We start from the raw sequence: 22244 nt of genomic DNA on the forward strand, positions 1-22244 counted from the left end.
GGTCTGAAGGGTCACAGGAATTAATGGGCTTATTAGAACTATTTGAATTCTGTATTTGAGATTTCCTGACAACCAAATGTAATCAATGAAAGACTCTGCAAAGCTGCTAAAAGCTCACAGATAATACAATTTGCAGCTCTTAATGTTGTTTCTTTAGTTACAGAGTCAAAAGTTAAGTCAGGGTTCTGAATTAGTTCATTGTTTACCACTAAACCCATGAATTTCATCACCTGTGTTGACATTCCTAACCAAAGTTGCCTTGAAGTTTTAGGTAGAGTTCTTCTAGATTGCAGGGATCAGAAGGTTATTATACTACATGTCTATGCATAAAGAAACTTTTTTCTTTCACTAATCTACTCCTGATCACAATGTAACATTAAAGCCCATTCATTTTTCTCTGCTCTTCTTATTGTATAATGATTTTTACATGTAAGTTTTTATCACAAATGCACAAAACTTAAAATAAATGTTATTAATCCAGGGTGCTTTAAAAACACCTACTCCTCTTTACACGCTATATAGGTTTTGGTTTTTGGGCTTTTTCAGTTATAAAGCCCAAACCCTGCAATATACATGGAGCAAACCGAAAATGTAGTCTCATTAGTTGCTGCCTTACCCAATTAACAGTTCTGCTGAAATTAAAGGCTCTGTGCACAGAGCAGGGGCTTTAGCAAAATGTGGCTTTGAGCTTCTGAAGCAACACAATCCAGAAAACCTCTCACAGCGTTTTATAAGGTGATATTATTTTAAAACAATATCCACGTTCGAACTGATGGAACAAAACCACTGAACGTTCAGACCTTACGTGGCACGAGCTCTTGCAGGGCTCCACCACACTGGCACACGCCCCTTTGGCACATGAGGGATGGCAGAGCAATTCCCAACAGAAGATTTAAAATCATACAGCACAGCCTCCAACTGCTTCACTAGCAGTGAGGGGTCGCTAACCATGCGTGCACCGCCGGAATAAACCCGACTGGAAGCCAAACAAAAAGCCGTCTCCGGAATGACGTGAGCGTGTGAGTGGGAATCTGAGCTCTTCCACTGAGCAGAAGGGTACTCAGATGGCACTACCACAGCAGAGATATCAAATACAGATGGTGCACTCCTCTGATAGACTCATCTGTGAATCTCTTATTCATAAAAGATTTTGTATTTTCCCATTATCACACTGACCCTATGGTGGAGTGGTTTTATTAAACTAGAGTGCCACTGTTATATTGTTATCTGGCCCTCCTGACTCTAAAATGCATTCATTCAATGGAGCAGCTTTAGGGCCATAAAAAAATAAACAACTGTAAGATATTTTTTTTAATTTTGTTGTTGAACAAAATTATTTTAATTCAAAGCTCGTATATAATTTTTCACCCACAAATCTTCAAAGACATTATAAAGGACATATCTGTCATTATCTCCACATATACGAGGATATTGGACTACACAGAAATTCAGTGACATGCCCAATGTCACACAACAGTTCGGAAATACAAAGAGAAAAAGCTCCCTTGGTTATTCTTCAATAAACCACAGTCAACTTTGTTATCTTCAGCTTGATCTGCATGGAAAGATGAGTCACAACAGCACACTTCTCTTCACCTTGACATTAGAGAACTCCTCAGTAATTGGGAGTTTGTGTTACACCACATTACACACTCCTATTAACCTTTACTGAACCTCTTTGTGTTGATGAAATCCATCAGCAATGACCAGTGTGATGGCACACTCATTTTCTGCAGAGGAATTTTCACTCACTTCATCAAATGACCCCAAGGAGCTCTACATTAGCCTGTCACGTTTGACTCTTGCTACACACGGGTATCTGAGGACCTTCTGTTGCCTCAAACTCCAGTTTAGTTACTTCACAAAATGCAAAATAGTGAAATATTTGTTGCATACTACTTTATTGTGATTAGCTAGTCAAAGCTGTACCTGGTATATTATAGGCAAAGATCAGCTGTCCTGGGAAATTTGTTATCATCAGCAGACTTGACAAGGATAGTTACTGCTTTCCTTGCAAAATAATTTACACATTAAAATCACTGCAAGGGCACTATATCCCCAGCATATTAAATCTTTACCAAGATATTAACTTCCAACCTTTTTTTTACCTCATTGCTATATGCAGGTGCTACAAAACCAAATGCATTAAAGCAGTAAGATTAATGCAGTATTGTAATTTTTACTTGAAGCAGCTAATAAGTCTCTGCCAAAAAACCAAAACAACACCAAACAAAAAACATAATATTCACTACAAGTAACACTCTAGTCAGGCAATCTAAATCCAAGCAGTCAAACAGGAATACATTCCCATCTTTCCCTTTAACAGAGTTGCTCTGGTCAGTGGTCACCAGAGGAATGACACATATTTGAGGTTTGCCTGGCTGCTGCCTCCAGCACCCAGTGGCAAAGGCCAAGGGGACTTCAGACTCATTTTACAAGGAGTGTCAGCTCACCAGCTTTCCTGAATGTGAATATGAACTCAATCATATTGAAAACAGTTGAAAAAGCAAGTTATTGTCCTGCAGTTTCTTTTTAGATATCAGAAACATCTTCACAGGGCAGCATGGATGTTTTAAGAACAAATTAACAAAGGTTATTAACAACTGCTTTAGAAATATATTTCACAGAAGCTATCTATGTAATTACACATACCTTTGCTTTTATTTCAGAAAAAAAACACAAAGCCCTCTTTTAAGCTGAAAAAGAACATTCTGGAACTCCTTTTTCCATAAAGATGTCCTTGAAAACTCACTCCAGTATTTCACATAAACTGCTTTACATGAGGAACAAGACACCCATTGATATAAATCTGCAGAATTAAAATATGACCCGGAACACACGTTCACCCAACGCAAAACCATCGCTCTATTTTCAGGTGAAAGCAAGTATAGTAGAAGCAGGTACAACTAATCTGCTCCTCACAAAACACGGAAGAAATGTGAGAATGCAGTCCTTTCATCCTGGATAGCTATTCTAGGCCACTGAAGATTCAGAAGTAGGGAACCTGACAACTTACTATCTTCAGCAATTCTCAGAGGGATGAGATAGTACAACATTTTCTCTTGTACACGAAACTGCATTAGTCTTCTCTGAAAGCCTTTATGGCTACCGGAAACAAGAACAACCAAAAGAGACAGCTTGCTTGGTGTTGTAAGATCACAGGGTACATCCACAAACTAATTCTTTCAATCAGACTTTCTTGATAATGTTCTTTTTTTCATTATCCTCCTTTTATCACTGAGTGCCTCTCTCCCTCCTTATTGTTCCACCTCTGCAGACCAATGCTTGCCTTACACCCAGTTGTTGCTCTGGGTTTCAGTATTTCTATCTACTTTTACTAGACAATGCTTATTTTCCATCTCAGAAAAATTATCTTTGTCTTCCCACCTTCCATGGTTGCCACTGAATTAGCAATAAAATAAAATGAGCAACAAAGCAAGCTAGAAAGCTTTCTGCAGAAAAAGAATTAAGTGCCTTCCAAGACAAACCTTTGCTTGGCAGTATCCATGTCTTGTGACAAGATTCAAAAGCACTGCTCATTTAGAACAGATCATGGTTTTTGTTCCTCAGGAAAAGAAGTGCAATCTCATCTCCTTGGGAGACCAATTTAATTTTGCAATGTTCTCTATCACTAACATTCATCTGCGCAGACACTACCTCTAAACCTTTGCCCTCTGCATTAGGTGGGACCTTCAACATTAACTCTTAAATGGGCTTTATTTCATTGTTTGTCACTATCAAGGACATGGCATTGACCCCTGATGTACTGTCTCATCATTGCACTTTTCTGTATGCACCTGATAAGAGCATTTATATTGATTTAGGGGTTTAGATAAGTATCAGAATATTACGTACCAAAGGGGACTCAAAAGAATGAGAAAAAGCATAACATCTGAATATCTGAACTCAGGCACCTAAATTTAGGCTCCAAACTCTTCATTTCATCACTGAACATGAAAAAATAATTTGTTTTCAAAATCTCAGTCACATCAAAGAGAGCAATGTCAGAATATTCTCAACATCTCTGAAAATCAGACCACCTGCACATGGCCTGAGTGCAGATGTCTTGAGAAGAATTCAGCAGGCTAACTATAAAAAAAACCAAAAAGATTTGGAAACCAAATTATAGCATTTGGCAGTGCCTGGAAGTGTGAAAACACATTTGTGGCTTTGCCACACAGCTAATGCTTTTCATTTCTATATGGGATTTCCAGTCACTTATAAAACTTCACAAGAAACAGTATAGGATGACCAGCCTTTCTGTACCTTTAGGGAGAGTAGTATATTCATCGTGAATTCTTTCAAAGCCTCATAAAACAAACCAGCAAACACACAAGGAAAAACAAGGGGTTAAAGTTTGACTGCCAAACCACACTTAATCCAATATTTAATAACTGCCTTTGAAAGACTGTAATATGATATAAACTAATGCCCTGCATGGCAGAACTTGCTCAGATCTTTTCTCTTTGGGCCACTTAGCTATGTTGTACATGTTCTTCGATTGGCATCTGAAGTACTGATGTGCTTTTCTCCCCCACAGTTTTTTCTCTCTCACACTTTGAAAAAATTAAGCTTGAAATCTAGTTAAGGAAAAGCCCTGTGCATCAAAATCACAGCCAGAGCTCTGTTTGTAGCTCTTGCTTTGGTTTGGGGGTTTTTTTGTTTGTTGGTTTGGTTTTGTTGGGGTTTTTGTATCATATGCCCATGCTATACCATACACAGGTATTACTGAACATCACTGCAAAGAGTAAATAAACAGATTGAGCAATTTAAAATTTTGCAGAGAGGACTGAAGTCTAGCAGCCTCAATCTCTGTCCTTATTTCCCCCTGAAACTGAAAATCCAAGTCATTTTTATTAAGCTCCCTAATGATATCACCTTCATCAAAACCTATGTCAAAAATTAATCAGATTCAGACCCTCTGTTAGAAATTCGTATAGTTTTGTATAGTCCTGTCTTTTTTTCCTCTCTCAAAAAAAACCCAACAAACTAAACAACAAAATAAGTTGGCTACCATGCCAAGATAGATTTATTTTTGTGTATTTACATGTCAGTATTTGATCAGATTGGAAACATTTCAACAAATCATCAATTTAGTGCTGTTTTTGAAAAACGAAAAATCTTTTGCCCAAATTAAATCTGAATCAAATTTATTTCCAGTTAAAGTGCAGGGCACACTCTTTTTTTCTATGTGCAGTTGGCTGTAGCAAATGTACATAAACCTGGAGATGCTTATTCAGCTTTTTTTGATTCTCAAAGGACCAGAAAGTTTTTTGTAATTTAAGAATTCACTACATTAACAACAGAGTTCATCTCTCAAAAAAAAACCAAAAGCATATCACATATAGCACTAGCATAGGTCATGGTCATAGTGTATAGCAATGAACTACTCAACTCCAGAGTCTATAATAGAATGCATAAACTAATATATTTATCAGAAAAAGTCCAGAGCTTTGGCACTAGAAAGGACCCAGCAACAGCTTTGTTTTGCTTGGTCAATAAACCACTCTTAATGATAATGTATCTATGAATTAAAGATGCATCAATCTGCATAGCAGAGAATAGAGGCCATGAATAACAGCCAAATCAATACTATGAAGTCGTAAAGAATACAGTGTGCTCTCCTTCAGGCTAATGGTAATTAATTTACCTTTGCTCCCTTCACACATGAGAGGAAGCAAGTAGAAGAACACGTTAATCACATAGAAGTTGTTAATTAGAAAAAGAACACATACTGTTATCTCCTTACTGTATCTTTTCTGTTCATATGCTTCGAGTACTGTAAAAAATGTGACTTTATTTGCACATATTCAGAGAAAGCAGCTTGTGTTTTGGGAGCATTTGCACATATCGGCTGATATTTTCAAGCACTACAATTTGAGAGTTTGTTTCTTAAATGCAAGATCTTGTTCTAGGTGGGATGTTTATTAGTATAAACGACTGATGCCTAAACTTACATTTCTGCAACAGAAATACTAGTGAATATACATATAGAAATGTTTTAAGCCTTATGTGGTTCAATACACCAAAATGGAAAGCCTTAGCATTGAAAACTGTTTGCCTATGCTGTGGCTTAGTTTCTTTGATTCAGCTCTACTAGTTAATTAAATGTTTTGGGGGTTTTTTTGCAATGAAAAAAAGCCAGGTTTAAGAGATCAGCATCTAATACAGGCATCCCCTTCTTAGGAAATAAAAAAACATTTGGAGGTCCTGTTAATCTGATTGACTGGCCATAGACAAGCAAGCCTCTAGAAGAGGAAGCAAGATAAAGCTACTGGTCCTCTGGTTTTAAAGAGTGCTCTTACTTTCTAAAGAACAGAATTTTAATATTCATTGTGTTTGAATTCTTTTAAGTACCATTTTGGAACAAAGTAAACCTTAAACTGCTACAATTAACAGTACATTTTCACAAAGACATTGAAATTAGGGTTTCCATTTTTATAATACATTCCTCATGACAATGTTCAGCAAAGTGCCATCAGCAGACTGCTGCTACTTCCTACTTCACTGCTTAATAAAAATACACAATTTCACTGAACCTCAGAACATCAAACAAAGGCACCAGAATCACAGGTTACTGCCAGGCAACCAACCTACTGATAAATTCCACAAGGAGCACCACAAAGCAATGACCTTGGTGAACTGCACTGAGGCCTCTAAGCAGCAGAGTAATTAACATACACTGAAGTTAAAATCACAAGTGGTCCTACTGCAGCACGCAGAACAAGTCAGCACTTAGGGCTGTCTATATGTGAATTAGGGTCCCAGTGGCCATTTCCCATCCTTCCCTAGTTTTGCTAAACTCCTGCCCCCAAGCACAGGAAGGGTGACTTCTGAGTCTGAGCTCAACGTTGGGCTGTTCACTGTGGAAAACAGTCAGTGTAGGGTCACATCTCCATTTTGTGAGCTTTCTGAGTTGTTGTGAAAGAATATAACGCACATAACCAAGGGCAGAATACTCTCCATTTCCAATATTTTGTCATGTTAACCCACTGAAAACTATAGATATTGTTGAGATTCTTGTCAGACTTCACCCTGCATTATAAACACCTTGGATTTACTTGCAGGTTTCCTTCTTTCACAAAAACGTAACTTGTACTTTATTATTATGAACGCACCAAGAACATTGTGCATCAGTAAAATATGACTGTGGCGAGTGGACGCTGTGTTTGCATTTGGAGGTGTGGCAGAGCCTGTGCCGCATGCCCAGCACTGCCAGAGGCATACATCTGTTTGTGCAGTTCTAGTTCAGTAGTTTAAGGAATGAAGTATCACCTCATTACAGAACTGCCATGTATGAGTGAATTTGTGGAGCTTGCCCTCCTCACAGTCAGACAGTTCTAATCTCCTTGCAAACCACAGTGGCAGCACGGAGATGAAGTGTTAAGCTTATCAGGCCTCATCTGTACCATCACCTACTTAGTTAAACCCAGGCCATCCATTTCTCTGTCGTTTCTTTGTTCCTGAGATGCCCGAATGCATAATAGCCACTGGCAAAAGATGCAAGATATCTTTAAGGCTTCAATAGAACAAAACCTACAATTTTTTTTAAACCTAGACTGAAAACAATTCACAGGCACCATTTTAATCGTAGGTTGCACTACCTGTGTTTTTTCTTAATCTAGAATTTTCTTATACTATCAGCACACAAACTGTTACATAGAGCTACTGATTTATTTTATATTAACTTTCAGTGTTTGCACAGAAATTCCTAACTCTGAAAAAGCTTGTTTTTCCATCACAGTATCACAGTTGGGAAGGCTTCTGGTAATTGAAAATCTTATGGCATAATAAAACCAGCTTTGTTCTCAACCATTCTTTTTGGGTATCATCAAGCAAATGAACAGTTTTGTTTTAGACACAAAATAAGGACTGTTCTTCTGTCCCTTTAAAAAGGGTTGCCTTTAATTCCTTCAAAAATACTTCCCTTTTAACCATTTGGTTTTAGTAACACAACTATGCTTTCAAGGAAGTTGCTTTCAAAATCATGATACCTCATTAATTTTTATCTCAGGAATAAGGCCCAAAACTGTACAAATGAGCAACTGCACCCCCAAGATATCCTAAACTCTGGGCTAGCTAGAAGGCTTGCCCCCAGATCCACGTCATGCTGCTGTTTCAAGAGCATCTGAGCCAACATAACAACCTCCTGGTGAGCTGTTTGACCACAAGATCTTCCTGAGCCAGGGGACTGAGGTGGACTAACACCCAAGGTTCCCAGTCACCAGCTGAAGGAGACTCTTCCTCTCACCCCCAACTATGCTGAAACAGCAAATAAACCAGTTTGACTGGGCGAGTTAGCAAGACTCAGCCACACCACCTCCTTCAGGTTCAACACATCTTCCAGATCCCTGCTGCAGGCACACAAGTACTTCTGAGACGAGGCACTGATGCTATTCCAGACCCAATGTCATGGACATCTATCACCACAAACTGGGAAAAGTCCTACTGCAGCTGTGACTCGTCTCTGGGGTGCTGGGCATACACAAGCAGCATTTGCTTATCCCCACGCAGCCCTGCACAAACACTGCAGCCCCACTGACCAGGTTACGTGTCATCCACAGCCAAACTCGCCCAAAGGAGACTGGGATATGGAAAAGATCCTTTTACAGGAACAGCCCAGGCCTGCCTGCAACACTTCATTAATTCATATCTGCAGAGCCTGTGTCGATTCCTGAGCATTATTTACGCTTGAGTGGTGGTGCCATCTTACATCTCTAGATGTCTCTAAAACACCCTAATCTGATGTATGCTGAACAATGCCTTAGTGGAGAAGGGAATGTTTCCCACCCTTTAAAACAAACAAAAAACTGCAATGTTCATCATTAGCTTTTGGTTCATTCTTCAAATTTTCCTGTTCCAACTGGAGATTAAGAGTCAAATCACGAGAATGTTGCCAATCACTTCATCAATAGCTCCTTGCAAGTAAGGAAAATAAAATTATATATTTATAGGAGACAAAGGAAAAGGGAACATTTATTGCAGTGAATCAGATTATTTAATGTAGGCCATTATTGCTAAATTATGTTAATTTGATTCCTGTCAATTTTACAGCTTTTCTGTCAATCCTGTGTTTGACAAAAAAAATCAGGAAATATTGACTTTTATTTATGCAAGTATTCCAATCACATCCCAGGCCTTTTATACTCTTGGTTCAAATGAAGAGTGTTTGATGATCACTTTAAAAAGATCTGTGATATGTGTAAGCTCATTCCCAAAACAACAAACAGAAAATTGCATGAACCCATTGCTTAAGTAACAATCTAAAAATCAGGGCTTAGATGCCACAAGGTGTGAAATAGGATACACTACACAAGAAGCCACTAGAAGCCTTGACAAGAAAATATTACTAAATAAAACAGTGGAGCAGAAATTGAAGAAAATGCAGAATATATAAACAGAAGCATGCTAAGAATATCTGATGTCTGGTACCAGCAGTGAAAACATTCTTCAGCAAACTAACCTTTCACCATACCGTCGTGCTTTCCAGGAAAAAGTAACTACCAGTTACCAGATTTAGAACTCTGTGATGACCCTTATAGCTGAGAAAATATTCTCCTCCAAACATTAGGATCTCCTGCCAGAACAGAACTGAGGATACCCAAGTTGCCACTATATATTTTTGAAGAGTGATTCATTTCACCCTAAACAGTTTATTTCACGATTAGTGGTTACAGAAATAACCCACCCTTTATCACTTTTGGTGAACCATTACCATCCCATTAAGAATACCAGCACTAGATTACTTTTTTCTCCCCATCTGGTTCTGCTGACCCAGTGGGTAGGATTTCTTCTGGAAAAGCCACAGAGATGGGATGAGGCATATTTCCATGAGGCCCTCATAACAGTCTCTGGTTACTGTGGGATGACAAGAGAAGAAGTGCCAAAGCACACAACGGCACAGCTGACAGGAAGATAATGTCCCAGTGCAACTGCTCCTGGATAGTTTACTGTTATTGCTTCTGTAATCCTCATCCCTTTGTTCCATTAATTAGCATGCAGTGGCTATAATCCTGCCCAGAAAAAGTCTTTGTTTCTAGATAATAATTTCACTAACAAGCAGAAACATTTTACAAATTTTATAACAACAAATGAGTAAAGGTCAAAATCAGCTGGTCATCTCTGGCTTTCCTTGGAAATCTTCAGTAATAAATTTCTAAATAATATCAGTTAACAGCATATGAAAGGATCAATAAAGTTAAAAAACATCTACAATTCCATGACTATTAGGGCTTAACTTTTACATATTTTTTGTGATAATGTAGTAATTCCCTTCCGATTTAAGAAGTTGGAGGTAGGTTTAATGGTCATATATGGACAACAACAAAGGATAAATGTGTCCTCCTTTTTGCACAGTACAATAAGAGCCAGAACAAAGCACTTGCTAAATGACAATTGGGAAGACAACACAAATCTCCCAAGCACTGCGGCTCTCTTCCCTGCACTGCAGCAGTCTGCTGATGGAAGTATTTTAACTTTCCTGTGTCTTCATTTCCTCATTCATAAAACAAATTAAATCTGTGTTACAGGAATAGTTTGATGGAGAAATTTTAAACATTCTTCAATATTCTTGTATAGAAAAAAAAATGTATAAACTTTTTAAATACATCATTCATTCACTAAAATATTTACAAGATCTTCTGAAGATGTTTGAACTTAGGATCTTGTGAATTAGTTTAAAAGGACCAGGTATTAGCATATAGCACAAATGGAATAAGAATGAATAAATATCCAAAAGGACCATTACATTTATTTCTACCCCAGTAGGTATCTTTGAAGCTGTATCTGAAAATTGAGTTCCCTTGAAAATATTCTCATAAATAAATGGCCCACGTTTTTACTAAAATAGCACATATATCAGATATACAATGTTTAAGACTTATTTAATATCCTATTCCTTTCCCAATAATTTGTATCATACATGTTTACGCTTCTAATTATTTGTTGTTCTTCCAGTTACTGGTCCTGGCTTGCCACCCTTTTCCAGAACTGAAGTCCAAAAAAAAAAATCCCATATTATGTCAAGTAGTTTGACAAGTTTCATTTGAAGAAATCACCATTTTGTTCTATAATAAAACATCTAGTCAGGCAGTATATATATTGAAGTTTCATTTTTTTGTCTTGAATAAGATACATTTAAAGTGAGAGCTACAATATAAATCAAATCTGATGCCAACTGTGCCTCTACTGAGGCTTTAAATTTTAGAACACTGAACTGTCACATTATTATTAATTCCTTCAGAATTTAGCTTTCATTTCACATATAAATATATATTGAGAGAGAGAAGAAATATAGCAAAACTATGCTTTGTAGTTCAAATACTGCTGAGACAGACACAATCTGTCTAGTTTCGAGCAACAGTTGCAGTAAATAATAAAATTTACTGTAATATTAGGTGACAGAGGAATGAAAAACTCACAGAAAGCATAAAAAGCCTTACTATTTAAGTTTAAACTTGTTTTCAGACATCAGTTATTTTACCAATTAATGAAACTTAATAATAGTCAAACAGGCTTTGCAGAAGCAGTTACTTGAGAGTACCCACGGAAAATTTGAGTCAAAGGGATTTTGGTTTTGCAGTAGAATTAGCACAAGTGAAATTCTGGGTTATAATGAAAGATACATTCTCAGAGGAAGAATGGTCTAGTGGTTGAGATATTAACCTTGGACTTGAAAGAACTGGGCTTAAGTCCCAGTTTTGCCACAGAGTTTTGCATAACCCTGAATTAGTCACTTAATTACTCAGTGCTTCTCTTCTCAAGGTATTAAACAAGGATAATAATATTTCCATAGTCAGCTTCACCTTGCTTCCTTGGCTTAGTCTTGCAAATCAGGAAGGAAACAAAATCTGTGAAAAGCCCCAGTAGTTTAGCCTCAAGAACAATTTGTTCCAGAACTAAGAATTAGTTTCTGCTCTGAAGCCTTGGCATCAGTCTCAGTTTGCATCGTGGAATCCCAAACACCAAAAATCCTAGGAACCACAGTACTAAAAGATTTGATGATAATAGCATTCCAGTAATAATATTTGTATCACATATACTGTACCTGCATAAAAGGCAAAGGCTTATTGTATTGATTGCTGGAAAAACTTACCTAACTTCAAAACCAACATAAAAAGTCAGAAGACATTTTTAAATAGATTATCATATTTTCAGCACATATACTCTGTGTGTGTGTTTAAAAAGTGAAAAGAATACAGAATTGAGTAAAACTTGAATCAGATGCAATAAAATGTACTTTTCATAATTCACATGCAAGAAAAATATACACAGACTCAGAAGCAATGCTCTTTATGCAGCAAGAGCACACAGTACCTGTCATTCTGAAGTACTGCAATGCATTCAAACATAAAATAATCATTGTGTTTATCTGCCATGAAATGTTTATGCACATAAGCTGTTACTCAGTTTGTAAAAATAGTTATCCACTTTGCAGAATCAGATAAATATGTATCACAAAGCACCACAAGTACTTTATATCACTTAAAAATAAAAAAACAGTTTTCAATATAAATTTCCTATTTTTATTTTCCCCAAAGAATTCTTAAAAAATTATTGCATAAAAATATTTTCCAATCACTAGTTAATTAAAACCAGCACAACTCCACAATAAATTAACTGTAATTACAACCACAACACACTTATTTTCTATTTAGACTCCATAAAATCACGCACATATCAAGCTGAAAGCTTTTAACAAACACAATGTCAAAGAATTTAAGCTGATGAGCAACTTAGGGCATTTAAAAAAAGCAACAATAAAACCATTCCAACTGAGATGTCAGTTTGCAATAGTTTGGAAATGAAAGCTATTACTGTTCCTGTCCATAAGCTTGCAAGAAAAAGAGAACACGCTGGAGAGCAGGATAGATGGACAGATGTCATAACAGAAAGATGTAGAGACACACTACTTAAAAAGGTAAAGGAGGTGAGGTTCACGTGTTGAACAAGAAAAGAAAATTACATTAATTTGGAATTAAGGACCTGGAACAGGAATTAATTCTTCTTCTGGGCTCCAGCGATGGAGAACCACAAACCACCCAAGCTTTGCCTTTGAAGTTTATGTCATCCCCAGAAGTCCTTAGTGGAATTATGGGTCTCTAATTCACAGTTGTCACTATTTATTCTATACATTATGGTTCCCTGAATTTCATTTGCACAATGAGCACTCACACACTCATTACCCCTGGACCATTATGTACTGCATAAATCATCATTTCCTTTGTTCTAAAGCCGAGTGTGTAATCCATCCCAACGGAGAAACAACAAAATCTAACTGCACAAGCAATTTTCCTGTATGTCAGATTTCTCCAATCCAAAAATAATACAGAGAGTTCTACACAAACTATTTGCTTCTCCTACAAGTTCCCATTTGGAAATACAAAATGTCTAACTATACTCAGTTTCTTGGAAGTTAAAATAAACAAACCAAATAGGGACAAAAGATTCACATAGTCTACCAAATCAAGCCACTACATTAACAGACCTTTCATTAACCACAGGCAAAAAACGCTGTGAAAATGAGGTACCAAGGTAAAGCTAATGTTACTAAAACAGCTTGAAAGAAAACATTGCTTTATTAGCCTATTTCATAAAGCTAATGTGGGGGAAGACGGCAAGGGACACGCAAAAAATATATTTAAATCAACCTAAAAAAAACTTCAGGTAGGAGGGGATGAATCTTCTTTTAGGCTGTTTCTTTTTCCCCCATAAATCTGGAGGGAATTGCTTAATGCATTCTATGCAAGTGTTCTAAATCATTTTAAACTAAAAAAAAATTGCATACAGCATATGATAAATTCCTGCAAACCCTCCTTCACCAAGTTGATCAAACTGACATCAGCACAGCTCCTACTTGTGCAAACAGTATTCACAGGAGAAGCAATTGCCAGAAAGATCTCGAGCATTAAAGCATATATAGACAGCATGAAATAAAGAGCACAAAACACTGTAAAAGTAGTATGAAATATAGGAATCTGTAATTCAAGCAGCAGCAAGAATAAAGACTTATATACGATCCAAATGCAATATAATACAGAGAACAAAATACTACTAGAACTAAAGAAATGCTGTGACTGGTCTACATGAAGCCTCAATGCTGCAGAGGTACTGCAGCAAACAGTATTGCATAGCAATTGATATTGTTTTACTTAAAAAACATTTATAATTTAACCGACCCCCATATGAAGTTTTTACTTACTGGAGATTATGGAAAAGTGAGAGGTTTGAAAAGACAGTTATCCTATAAAATCCTACAACTAGAGAACAATTCAATATTTCTGCTAAGACTGAAGGGGTACTAAACAGTACCTTGATCTAACTGCTATCATCAATTTCTATTGACCTAAAAATACAGCACTGTAAGAACCTCTCACTACATTTTGTTTCACAGGTGTTCTATTTAATCAAAATATAAAAATCAATTTTATCAGTATTTTAAGAGCTCATTCAACAATTACAAATCACTAGTGAAAAATACATTGTTTTTTGGGAACTGATACTGTACATCCTGTGGCTCCAGTGGCTCCAATCCTCTCACTTCCAATTTTGAGGGCTGCAAGTGTGAAAGTGTACCAAACCCATCTTCTACCTGAAAAACCACTGAAAATACAGAATCATAAAATTCTAGCTTGAAATTTCAGTCATCTGCATATAGGCCCTCATCTATATTTACTCTGTGGAGTATTGATCCAGATCCAAAGAAGTGACTATACTTTACCATGACAATTTGGTTTCCATGCCTGCTCCATAAATCTGCCAACTGAAATTTTTTTGTTGGAAACAAGTTTATGCACAGGCATGATGTCCACTTTTCAAAACAGAACAATAAGATTAATTTCTACATTTAGTTTTTTATTTATACATGTTTTCTCAAATTTCCTGTGTAAATCATCCATGTCATGCACTAAATCATTATGTTCTCAAAAAAAAAAAAGAGAAATAGTGAAGTTTCAGTTTTGAGTTAATTTTAAATGCAGTACTATACTAAAACCTGCTGCACTATTGTTTCAACTCTGATACTAAGTACATGAAATGATGAAAGATTTTCAAATTATATAGAGCAGAACAGTGGACTATATGCATTACCTTCAGCCATATACACACAGATCAAACAAATCCAGGCATGTTCAATGGGAAACTGTATTATGAGGAGAAAAATAAAACCATATAAAATCTCAAGATTCTTCTGTGGCACAGAGCTTTTCTGTTCTTTCCAGACTGCCCCAGCTGCTGACTGGGCTCCACTTCACAATAACTTCACCCGTGGCTGCTTCAGCAGCTGTTCCACCTACATAGGTCTTGCATCCAAAGAAGTACTGACAACACTCCAAGCAGGTCTGCTGGTGGCAGAACTCATGGGGACAGGACAGCTACGTCCTTCCTGTCTGGATGGATCAGACCAAGGCAAGGAGCCCTCATCCCTGGATCAGTGTGTGGGGAGTGGAGCACAGACTGTTCACACCTGGTCAATCTGCCCGGCACGTGCCAAGTCCTCCTGCAGTTGTGCTACCCCTGCTCTCAGGTCCTTTGCTCCTGACATGTTATTACAATCTATGAGCTCTGACTCAGGAAATCAAACCAGGAATTTTCTGGCATAAAGCTGAGGGTGTGCCCTGACTGCTTGGAGAGTGTGGGGACATCTGAGCACACGTGACCTGCTGTGACACCTCCTGAGTGGGGGGGCTTGGTCTCAGCCCAGTGCACTCAGTACACAGCACTCCCAGATGGGATCCTGCAGCAAACTAGTCCCCACAATTCATCTGCTAGAGAACAAGTTGGTTGCTCTGAAAGACAGCCCAAAAAAGGGAGCCCTGGAACAAAACAGGGAGCAAAACAAATTCCTGGTGTAGACAGACCAAATGTCAGCAGAACACACCAGTGGCCATTAGATTTTATAGTTCTAACATGCCCAATTTCAGCAAGCACTGCAGCTTGTCTGATTTTCAAAATTAAGTCGCTTCAGCTTTATTCCCCAAATGCTCAGAGAATAGAGGTATAGGGAAAGGGAGAAAACAGCACTAAGCTTTAGGCAGACAGACAATTCTCAGCTGACAGTGGGTATTTTGTGCCCAAGTCAGATGAATAACCAGTACCTCTGAGAGACAGATTTAGGACCGCTGACTCAAGGGAATGAAGGCAGAATTTTTATCCATTTTTCTAACAAGTTTTAATCATACAATGCATTATACATGCCTACATTTATATTATCCAGGATTAAAGTATAAATAAGGAAAGAAACGAGAATTTCTGAAAACTAGCATACAAATGCAGGCATGTGAGTTTTTCAGAAAAAGTGATTTCCAATTCTGAAACAGACAAACTTAATCCTCAAATCTATTAATCCAATCAAAGTATTTATATACTGAGCACTTGCTACTTCAAATATGTCTGTTGGGAATGGAGACAAGTTTCTGGTACAGAAGGCAGCATTAGGTTCAGTTTCAATAACACTCAAGTTTCATAACTGTACCAGATCCAGGGTGTCAACAGCCATAAAACTCCCTCTGCCCAAGAATTTGCCACTCAGTAATATTCAGCGGTGTGTTTTTCTTTATAGTTGCTTCCTGCCTTTATTTTTTTAAAGCAACTTGCTCCGAGTAGGCAGTTTGCAACACAAGAAGAGTGACCTTTCACTACGTATCAAAGTGCAAAATGGACTTCAGATGCAGTATTACAATGTAAGAGAAAAAGAAGGCAAGGTACACCAGGCAAAGCTCAGAGACACTCTGTTTCTCTCTTCTTCATATTATCAATTTGAAGAATGCTCTGGATAGTGCAGAAATAAAACCACATATCTCACAATTTCAGTTTCATGTAACATTTTCATTCTTATCATATTTTAAGCACCTAAATACACAGCCTTCTCTATAGAAAGGATATGAAAAGTTAGTAAATAAAATAAGAATCAACAACTAGATAAGCCTACCAAAAGTTGGAATTTGCATAGTAGTTTTTCTGATAGTAGTTGCACTAACACTAGGTACAAATGATAACAGAATTTCTACATAGCAAATAGCTCTAAACACTAAACAAATAGAAGTGGGGTTTTTAGGGTTTTGGGGTTTTTTTGTTTGGTTTTGGTTTTTTTTATTTTATATTTTAGAAACCAGCATGAAGGTAAATAGATTAGCCTGCCACAACTCAGAAAATAGCAAGTTCTGGGTTTTTTACCATGTATAAATTAATTTTGATTTTAACTTATTAAGATATAACTAGTTCTTGTTAAAACTGTACATATCAATGTTTAGGCATAAACTAATATAATTTTTTCCTTTTAAAAGAATACTGAAAAAAGCCCTAGGTGCATCCCCACACAAAACCTTATACAGTAGAGAAACTTGAAGTAGCAAAGTAGCTGTGAACACTGTTCAAACACAAGGCCCACCAAAAGCGAGCACCTCAGAGAATTTCAACAAGAAAACTTATTTCTGTCATTCAGACATGGAAATCATTACTTGAAATTCAAGCAGGGGGTGTGTTCTCTGCTGAGAAAATTTTTGGCTCAGGTGAAGCTGTCCAGACTGAAGATAAACACCTGCTGTGTACATCTCTGGGGCAACAGCAACGTCCTTCAGGGTGCTTGGTCCTACCTAGCAGTTATTCTGCCCTGCAACTTCTCCCTCCTTTCAGCTCTAAAGGCAAACCACGTACTTTGATTGTCTTTTTCTTCTTTGTGTGGCTGATATTTCTCTCCTACAAGAAACTGAAGTTGTAAGACATTTATCAAGCAAGCAAGCTTTTGAATTTCTTCTGTCTACAATTTAATAAAACAAGCTCAAAAATCAATACAAGTAGAAACAATCTTAAAACTATAAGCGACTGAGGGTGTATTATATTTGATGCCCTATATAAAATAAACTTGAGCAATCACAGATCACACACCATAATAGCAATAAAGCAGACAGGATTATGGTAATTAAGAAGTAGACAGATCAATAAAATATCTCTTATATTTGGAAAGTCAGCAAGTAGCAGTTCTTTGAGTTTCTGACCTAGAGAAGTATCTGATAGATTATGCCAAGGCAACAAAAATGTATCTTCAGCAAAGAGCTTTGTTATGTGTTTAGCCTAGAGATAAATTAAAGATAAATGGTAGATTTCAGGGAGTTCATTGCAAAAAACGATTTCAAGGAATTGCTGCTCAGCACTGCCCAGCCCAACCCGAGTTAGGGACTTCCAATAGGCACCAACTGTGTCCTCAGTCACTGCAAAGGCAAGAGGGGTGGATGCACCTCTGTGAAAGACAAAGAGCAGAGCTCAGTGGTACAAGGGGAGGCCAGACTAGATGACAGGGTTCAGCGAGACACAGGATCTGTGGTGTTTGTTGGCAGATACTACTGAGATTATCAGTGCCTAAGAACTGTGGTAGTTAGGACATTAGAACAGCCCTGTGTGTTACTGTGCTACTGCTCACACTAAAGCATAAGGCAGGTTGGATGGACAGTGCCTGGAGCAGCCTGGTCTAGTGAGAGGTGGAACTAGATGAACTTTAAGGTTCCTCCCAACCCAAAACTTTCTGTGATTCTATAAGGCATGACACAAGTGTGAAACACGGGACATAGATGAGGTTTGGTATCAGTGTGATAAGCCCTTGAACAGCTTTTTTTTAGGCAAGAAGCAAAGATTTGTCTTTGTTAAGTGATATTCTTGAAAAATAAACCATCTGTGCATCCGCTTAGTACACTAAAAAACTTGTTGGTAGTGTTCTGTCACTGGAATATTCCCCGTGAAGATCATAGGAAAGCAGTTGTAGCACTGAAACACGATGAACGAATCACTTCAGAAGTACAACCCCCTCAGCAGCACCACTTTACACAAGGTGTAAATGTAAAGCACTGAAATTACCATCACAAAAAACCCTCTGAGGTCAACTACATTAGCAGTATTTAAAAAGCTGACAGTCTCCTGTGCTGATGAGAAAATAGTGGCTTTAGGACAGGACTCTTTTTTTCAATAAGCAGAAGAAAAATGAGCCTTTATATTTACGAAAATAAATCAGGGACTCTGTGCTGGGCTCTTCACTTCTGCAAGAAGGTTATTCTCAGCTGTTCCCAACGGAAATATTAGCATCATCCTCATAAACATTTAAGTCCAACACTATGAGACAGAATAGCAGACTGAGAAAAGCCCATTGATTTCCACAGTTAATTCTATGTTTTCCACATTCAAACCAGTATACTCATACCAAGTTATGAATTTATTTTGTTAGAATTTAAACAGAGGCAGTAAACTTACATATGCTTGGGTGCACACACACCATTCCAGTTGGGAATAAACAACCCTTGCCTCTTCTTTGAGAGAGAAAAGCTTAGACAAAAGAGAAGAAAATGACAAAACAGAAGGGGATAAAATTAAAGACCTAAAGGTTCAAGTATTTTAATATCATGAATGTTCATTAAAGAAACCTAAAACTGCAACTTAACATCCTTAAGGTAGAAGCACACAAGTAATTAAGGGGAACACAATTTGGGAACTGGACTAATAACTGTCACTTCATTATCACAATAAATGCATTATTTAGCTTCCATTCATTAATAAGCCATTTGTCCAACCAGCCATCAATAGACCATAGTGGTGTGGCACAGTACATCTCCATTTATGTTTCTAAATATTTTCTTTCCCTGCATGTAGTCCCTATTCCACCAAAGCAATTTGAAGATATAATTTTCAGTATAAACATCCATTTAAAAAGTAAACTAACAATGATGCAACATTTCAGATGAAAAAAAACCAACCAGCTTTCAAACATTATCCCACTCTGCTACACTTTCATATACGAGGACTTTGGATTTTCTTGCCTCAGTGTCACTCTCATATTTTAAAACCTTTCAATGGCTTGGATGATAAAGCCTATTTTTCTCTTACCAAGATACGCAATTCCATCCTCGAAAACCTGAAAGGATACGAATTTTGTCAGAGCCCTTGAGTCACGAATTCCTTTGCTTATGCTTAAAAGGGTGAAAGAACTGATCTTGCAGGGAAAAAACAAAGACCAAAAAAGCCACACCTAACATGGCACCGAAGCTGTACCATTCCCAGGCTACACACAGCAACAAATTACTCTCTCAAAAGAAGAATGCAGGTCTTACATGAAGTGGAACAATTAATTTCACGCTTGTCAGCCCAGTCTCAATAGTGTGTTGATTTGAATCAGATATTTGTGGTGCATTACCACATGCAGCGGACAGTCTTGATGCCTCCTGAGCAGACATATTGCAATGATGACTATCATTGTAAAACAATCCATCAATAAGAGTAATTACAGTATTGATCAAAATGGCTCCTTGTTTCGTATCAGAATCAATTCTCAGGAGTTGCCAGAAACAGAAATATCTAATGGACTATTCCATCACTGCAGCAACTGAAACAGCTAATATTCTGGAAAGCTCTTAATAATTACTCATTGACTCTAAATTTCTGCTTCAGTGGTTAACTATACCCTGCTTACTGTTGCTTGAAAGTCAGTCGCAGTGGTTGAAATAAGATTCCAATGCAAATTTATAAAGTGCTAACATCTGCAAAAAAATTCAAAACCACCTTATACAATTTCACTGCGTTTTGCTAATCAGGGAATCTAATTATTTTTCTTATTACATTGTTTCTGGGTGAGAAACTACATTTTGGATGCCGACAGCTTGTTTTACAGTGGCTGCTCTTACAGTACTCTACAATAGGCAGGGTGGAATTCATTATAGCTCAGATTGTAAACAATAGAAGGCATAATACCATTAATGGCATATTTTTGTGTAAATGTCACTGAATTATAGATGGTGTTGAGGTAGCATCAGCTTTTAATGCTGCACTATAAACCCTAGAAGACATAGAATAATAGAATAGTTTAGATTGTAAAAATACCTTTGATATCATCAAATCCAACCATTAACCCAGTACTGCCCAGCCCACCACTAACCACATCTACACATCTTTTAAATACCTACAGGGATGGTGACTCCACCACTTCCCTGGGCAGCCTGTTCCAGTGCTTGACAGCCCTTTCAGTGAAGAAGTTTTCCTAATATCAAATCTATATCTCCCCATGGCACAACTTGAAGCCATTTCCTCTCATCTTGTAACTTATCTGGGAAAAGAGGCCAACATCCACCTGCTTACAACCTCCTTTCAGTTGTACAGTGCAATAAGGACCCCCCCGAGCCTCCTTTTCTCCAGGTTAAACCCTCCCAGCTCACTCAGTTGCTCCTCTTAAGAGAGGCTCCAGACCCTTCCAATTCTGTTGCTCTTCTCCAGACACACTCCAGCACCTCAACACGTTTCTTGTCGTGAGGGGCCTAAAACTGGGCACAGGATTTAAGGTATGGCCTCCCCAGTACTGAGTGCAGGGGTCAGTCACTGTCCTGGTCCTGCTGGCTCTATTGATGAGACAGGCCAGGATGCTCTTGCCTGGGCCTGAGCCCCTGGTTGTCCTGTGCCATATGGTGGCACTCAAGATTATCTACTCCATAATCTTCCCTGGCAGCAAGGTCAGGATGACAGGCCTGCAGTTCCTGAGATCCTCCTTCCAACTCTTCTTGTAGATGGGCACCACATCTGCCAATATTTAGTTAACTGGGACCTCTCCAGTAACCAGACTTACTGATAAATAATGGAAAGGGGCTCAGTGAGCACTTCCACCAGTACCCTCAATACCCTTGGATGGATCCCATCTGGACCCATAGTCTGTGTGTCTAAGTGGGGTAGCAGGTTGTTGACCATTTCCCATTTGAGTATGGGGGCTTCACTCTTCCAGTTCAGTGGGTTAGAGAAACTGGTCTTAAAGACTGAGTCAAAGAAGACATTCAGTACCTCAGCCTTTTCCTCATACTTTGTCACTGTTTTCCCTCACATCCAATAAAGGACGGAGATTCTCCTTAACCCTTCTTTTTGTTGTCAACGTATTTATAGAAACATTCTTTAACTGTCTTTTATGTCAGTAGCCAGATTAAGTACTAGTTGGACTTTGGCCCTTCAATTTTCTCCCTGCATAACCTCATGACATCCTTGTAGTCCTCCTGAGTTTCCTACCCTTTCTTCCAGAGGTTGTAAATTCACCCTTTTTTTTTTATTTCCCTGAGTTCCAGCCAAAGCTCTCTGTTCAGCCAGGATGCTCTTCCCCACCCACTCATTTTTTAGCACATGGAGACAGCCAGCTCCTGTGCCTTTAAGATTTCCTTCTTTAAGAATGTCCAGCCTTTCTGGACTCCTTGGTCCTTCAGGAATGCCTTCCAAGGGACTATGCAAACCAGTCA

The 22244-nt window shown here is 37.9% G+C and overlaps 1 protein-coding gene across 9 annotated transcripts in view; it reads right to left on the reverse strand.

Moving 5' to 3' along the window:
- Nucleotides 1-22244, reverse strand: part of CACNA2D3 (calcium voltage-gated channel auxiliary subunit alpha2delta 3) — a 482761-nt gene that overhangs the window by 316746 nt on the left and 143771 nt on the right. Inside the window, exon 1 of one of the 9 annotated variants that reach the window (XM_051811539.1) lies at nt 17537-17596. The exons of the other annotated variants lie outside the window; for them this stretch is intronic. The gene's annotated coding sequence lies outside the window, so the exon portion shown is untranslated. Of the gene's footprint in view, nt 1-17536; nt 17597-22244 lie in introns of those variants that run through there. 9 annotated transcript variants of the gene reach the window in all.

Source organism: Manacus candei, unplaced genomic scaffold, assembly GCF_025592945.1.
Source record: "Manacus candei isolate 608988 ecotype Guabito, Panama unplaced genomic scaffold, ASM2559294v1 h1tg000082l, whole genome shotgun sequence".
In the NCBI taxonomy this organism is placed as follows: Eukaryota; Metazoa; Chordata; class Aves; order Passeriformes; family Pipridae; genus Manacus; species Manacus candei.